This window comes from Schistocerca americana, chromosome 6, assembly GCF_021461395.2.
Source record: "Schistocerca americana isolate TAMUIC-IGC-003095 chromosome 6, iqSchAmer2.1, whole genome shotgun sequence".
NCBI lineage: Eukaryota > Metazoa > Arthropoda > Insecta > Orthoptera > Acrididae > Schistocerca > Schistocerca americana.
Window position 1 is genome coordinate 162245580 of NC_060124.1, and position 6278 is coordinate 162251857.

Here is a 6278-nt window from a genome sequence, read left to right on the forward strand (position 1 = left end):
GCGCTCTCTCGCAATCTCAACAAGCTACCAGTAAGCATGGCGTAGCAGTCACTTACTGCGTGCGTCTTGGGAATGGCCCTACTGCAAGATTTATGATGCTTCACGTATCTCCGTCAACATGTAAGTCCTCTTCCGTACCCTTGTGATCTAATTGCCTTCTTGGTTTTGACATCACATGTTGTGGAAGATTGATAAAGAAAAAGTTTTCTAACATACCACTAGAAACGACGCTTCACTCCAATAACAGCAAAGCATACAAAATAACTGAGATGCAATGTCAGAGAGGTTCCGTCTTCAGCGATATTTTTGCGTTTCGCAGACATGGGCAAACTGCCATAGTCATAGAGATATCAGAGACTAAACAGACATACAGTCGGCGTAAAACTCCATCTTTTTACACCTCCTTAGTAGCGTCATGAGCTCGTCCCTATCGTGGCAGTGATGAATTCAGATGTGTTTTATCTAGAACATGACTTATCAAAGGCGATATATGTGACAGTTAAAGATGATGAGACTGGTAGAAGGATACTAGAACCAGAAGGAGGCATGCCAATAATCAAGTTTTCAAACGTTGAAATCATTAACATTGTTAAAACCTATCTAAATCTGCGTTTTAGGATCAGAGTGCTTCTTTATTTTGTCGAACTAGTTTGAAACATGTACGGGAAAGTACTACACATTGGGAATGAAAATGTCCGGAAAAATTGCAAGACTTTCTTATCTACTTTATCGTAGAAAAGGGTTAAAAGTATGAATACCGATCTGAAATGCCAATTGCCCTCTTAGTTATGGTGCAGTCGTTTAGAGCTTTGCACATCTATGACGGTGTGCCGAAACCCTGCGCTCGCTGTGGTCCTATGGATCATTTAAGTCAAGCGAGCACAATGTAAGATAACGTACAGAACTTTTCAAACCGAAACTACCTTACCACATGAGGACATACTGCTTCGAAAAATTCGAGAACTAAAATTTTCAGGTAGTTCCGTAAAGTGGGTGGAAAGCTGCTTGAGAAGAAAACAGCAACATGTCGTGTGTGGAAATGAAAAGTCGTCCAGGAAGTAGCACGGTGTCTCGTGAGTGCGACAGGGCCCATTATAGTTTCATTGTATGTCGTAGGTTCTGTCGTCCTGTAAATATCGCCTCTATTTTGGAGAATTCCAGGTTTTCGTAAGCTCCAGACGTGAAGATATCAACCCTCTCCTCCAGATGAATTATAATCTGTGTTCAGTACTTAGGTAGGAGCGAAATGTTATTCTTTAACCAAATGCGAAAAAGTGCCAAAGAATTTTGGTATTGAACTAGAAGTAAATTAGTTCTGAATATAACAACAATCATATGTTCTTCTCGACGGTATCCCTAATGTATCAGGAAACAACTTGGAACCAGAGTATAACTGTGCCTCAAATAGGCAGAAAACGCTGTCGCTATATCCAAGTAGTGTCCACCCACCTCTGTGGCGTCCGAAACTTTCGGAACCTATTTACACAAGATTTACTCGTAAAACGTAAATTTATGTAATCACTCATTCTGTTGAACCTCCGCTATTGCGTTGTAATCCTACACAGCACGAGTAGTTAAAATATCAGATGATTAGAATTAACCGTGAATGCTAGTGTGCATTACATCTGCTACATAAGTCTATTTGGCTGAATGTCGATGCTTTATCCCTGCAGTAAAGTTGGTTGCGGCTTCTCAAGTTGCTTAACCACCATACGATAAGTTTACTTCACCGGATTGTTAGTGTGCATCTTACATCGGAGGCCAAGCACCTGTCACAGTCGCACAATGTCATATGGGGTCAATCTACCTCAGACCACTGTTGCTTACTTCAGCAGGAATTACCTCTCCATCACCCTGCAAGTTTCCTGCTAGTGGTGCCGAGCGAGCAGCAATTGTTAAGATTTGGCGAACTGCCTTAAAAAACCTTAAGGTCAGAGAATATGAAGTAAATATACATGAAGAGGTCGTTCTCAGTGCCCTCAGGTTCGTAATATTTGACCTTCAGTATTAATTTTTCAGCTGAAGATACAAGAAGAGAAGCAGAGTAATGAGGAATTGTTTATACCGAAACACTGAAAGAACATCAAATAGACATTGCCTTAATCCGAGAAGCCCTTGTAGAACGCGAAATACGACTTCACAGCAGGCTTCCAGGCTTTAAGCTGGTAACTGCTAAGTATTACCCTAAATGTTGATTATCGATTTGCATAAGAAGCAATATCAGTAACTATGACGTCCTGCCATCTGCTTCAGATGACAACTTCCTTACAGTCACAGTTACAGCGGGAAACTTGACGATACTCAGCCTGTGCAAACCATCAGGATGCAGCTGGCCTTCTCCACCGCTGCCCTGACCGCAACACCCAGGTATCATCGCTGGGGACTTCAACATCCACCATATACTCTTATACTATGGGGATATCAAGAATGCGACGGAAATGAGCAAAACTTGTTGACTGAATGGAATCAGAAATACCTCAGACTCATATACAACGAAAAAGACAAGACTATCTTCTTTTACTGTCGATGGAATAAGGACTACACGCCTGACCTTTACTTCATCACCCAGTGCCTAAACGTGCCGGATGAGGTTCTCTGCAGAGTCTTAACCGATTCCCCCATAGCCAGCAGCATCGTTCAATAATTCTCCGGACAGGATTGTTCATATCCAATCAAAGAGCAACTTCAAAATTTAAAAAAAACTGGGCTAAATTTTCCCAACAAACAGAAGCCAACAACTACAATAGATTTCAGAAAAATAGAGTACAGAAAAACGATGAATATGATGAGGTTACTGCATTTTTTGTGGTAACCTCCTGGCTGGGATGAAGACGGTGGTGATCTTGCTGGTGCAACCGATCGCCTACAATCACTAAATGAGGGCAGACAAAACAGTATAAAAGAAACCGTGGCTTCATTGGACTATACATACTACAGTTGGAGGGCCTGGTCCTTAGAAAGCTGGATACTTTAACACCACCAAACGACAGAAGTCTAACATTAATATAGATGATATGGCCCATTACATTATCTCCTCCCCCAAGTCAACAAGAGATAAACAAACCAAAAGAGAAATTAGATATGTCTCTAAATTAAAGAAATCGTCAGATCTGCAAACACTTAAGTACTCCATCTCATTTCAGGTACTAGAGGCCATAGTATATAGTGAACATGGAACCTAGAAAGACAACAGGCGTTGATGGCATTTATTCCGAGTTCCTGATACATTGTGGTCTAGTCAGTGTCAAATGGTAGAACACCTTCTTTTCAAAAGTCTTAGAGACAGATCGTCTGCCATCCCGCTTCAAGGAAAGAAAGATCATTGCTGTACCAAAGCAAAAAAAAAAAAATATTCTCAAAAGTTGGAACCTAATGACCCATTGCTCTCCTTAGTGTCATGTTCAAGCTTCTGGGGAGGATCATTAATAACAGAATCTGCTTGGCCATTAACAAAACCGTCCCAGTTGAGCAAGTTGGATTTAAAAAGGAACAAGACGTGAGGAACAGGTAGTAACAGTAGCAACGAATATTCTCTTCTCTATTCAAAGCTATAATCAATGAATTTCATATATCAGAAATGTATTTAGTTATTTAAGGAATAATGCATTCAAGTAGCAATGAACTATATTCTACTTCAACTAACAAGTTACAAACATAAGCGTATTTCTCATGTGAAGCTAAAATTCATGTATTCCCTGTATGAAGTGCTCAAACGGCATTTAATCTGTATAATATGTGTAATCATACATTAGCGCAAATCATTTCAGATGAGAATAACTCGAAATGTACCGAGAACTTCTCATCTGAAATAGATAGAAATAGGCGATTACTAACCAACATGCTCTCTCTATGTTACAAATTATTCTTAACCACGTTCATTGTGTTACATTTTCTTTTTCTTCTTTTTTTTTTGACATTTGCATTGTATAAATTATATTCTCATCAACTAGATAGCAACAAATTATACGGAAAAAATTTTAACAATTGTTAAGCATTCAATTCGCTGTAACTTCAGAGAAATCTTTGTATATTATGTTCTTTATATTATTTTTTTAAAGCATTAACAACTGTATACCTATAAGACTGTAACAGTGAGAAGTCTTTGCTATTAGATTCAGAAGCATCCAACCCTCCTTACACTTCAAGGCGGTTGGTTACTCTGTACTGTTAATGAAATAAATAAATAAATAAATCGAAATTCGGATTTGAGAAGCAAAACGTAAAACTGGGGGTTTCCTTTGGTAGATCAAAGACACCGTCTGGCATGACAGACTCCTTGCTTAAATTCGTTAGTGTCATTCCGTCTCGGAAACTAACCACTCTAATTGGCAACATGCGGAGAAACAGATACCTCCAGGTGTTCCCAGAGAACTGTAAAAGTAGAATTCATAAAATACTTAATTGATGGTATACCACGAGGCTCTGTTTTGGCCACATTTCTTTTTATGTTCTATACGTATGACCTCCCTGAAACAGCGTCAAGGAAATTTATTTACGCTGATGACATCGCTTTCATTGGTCAAGATCAAAGCTTTATGAAAGCTGAAACACTACTGACTACATGCCTGAAGACGTTGGATGAATAGTTCAAACATAACTATTCCGACAGCATCATCAAAAGTCTGTTGTATCAACTTTCTACCTAAAGGATAAACAAGGAAACTACAAATGTAACATCACATTTTGAGATCAGTCTCTCCAGTATTGCAACACTCCAAAAAGCCTAGGTGCGACCCTACACATTTCTTTGACGTACAAAATCTATCACCAGTATGTGACAACTAAAATAAGAATTTTGAACGCTGTACTCCTGAAATTAACAGGAACAGCCTTTGGTGCTATTGCAACACTCCTCAGATCATCAGCTTTACTTCTTCCATAGTCAGCCGCTGAATACTGCTGTTTCATCTGCATAAACAGTGCTCATACTAAAATAATTAACACACAGCCCAGTCGAGCAGTGCGCCTCATCACAGTGTGTATTATTCCCACAATCACACACTGAATACCGGTGCTTAGTAATATTTCGCCGTCATCCATAAAACGATCACAGACATTGTTGAGTATGTTGACAAGAATAGAAAACGATCGAGAATTACCAGTTCATTCAGAAATTTCATTATCAGTTCACCAGCGACTGAAGACAAGAAAATCATCGTGGCGTACTGCAATCAGTCTGTGAGACACTGAATTTCAACATAAAAGATACCCGGAACAATCAAAAGCAGTAGAAAACTTGCATGAAGCGTCAGAAATTAATTAAAACTCACTGGGAGCGACCAGCAGGCTTTCATCTGCCCAGTCTACGTTGACGCGTACTGAATCAGATCAAAACTGCAGTGCTGCACCAGTGTGGATGGAAGTCCTGCCCTGAATATGACTGCAGTGAAGAGGACAAAACAGTACATTACGTAAGATATGAATGTTCTCTCCACACCTTCACGACTTGTCTGTAGAAGCTTCTGACTGGATTTCCAGTCTAGACTTAGTGCTATGAACCCATTTACGAAATTGATATTGTGGGTATCTGTGTAAAATTTGTATAACTGTTGTAAACAGTTGTCTTGTATTTTCTCCAGTCACCAACGACAAATAAATAAATAGTTTCCCCCTGTTAAATAATTTACGTCTGTTAAATAATGGCAACAGCCTTGCCGCAGTGGATACACCGGTTCCCGTGAGATCACCGAAGTTAAGCGCTGTCGGGCGTGGTCGGCACTTGGATGGGTGACCGCCCAGGCCGCTATGCGCTGTTGCCATTTTTCGGGGTGCACTCAGCCTCGTGATGCCAATTGAAGAGCTACTCGACCGAATAGTAGCGGTTTCGATCAAGAATACCATCTTACGACCAGGAGAGCGGTGTGCTGATTACACGCCCCTCCTATCCGCAGCCTCCACCGAGGATGACACGGCGGTCGGATGGTCCCGGTTGGCCACTCGTGGCCTGAAGACGGAGTGCTGTTAAATAATAATCAAATGCTTCCATCTTACAGTTCTTTCTCTTTTCGTTTCTCAACCGCTCACGTGACCATCTGTTCCTCCACCTTCATTAATCACGTTTTATCGAGTTCTCTCACCTCCCGCTCGCCCACCCCTCCTCTCATGTCCATTGCTGCTAGCACTCACACATAAATTGTCTTTGTTGTTCTACTTCTTCATTAATATAAAGTGTGTTTCTCTCAGCTGTAGCCGGCCGGTGTGGCCAAGCGGTTCTATGCGCTTCAGTCTGGGACCGCGCGACCGCTACGGTCGCAGGTTCGAGTCCTGCCTCGGGCATG

At 40.8% G+C, this 6278-nt stretch overlaps 1 pseudogene; it reads left to right on the forward strand.

The window, feature by feature from the left end:
• Positions 1-5641: 5641 nt before the first annotated feature.
• LOC124620507 lies at positions 5642-5759 on the forward strand (annotated as a pseudogene).
• Positions 5760-6278: the final 519 nt, after the last annotated feature.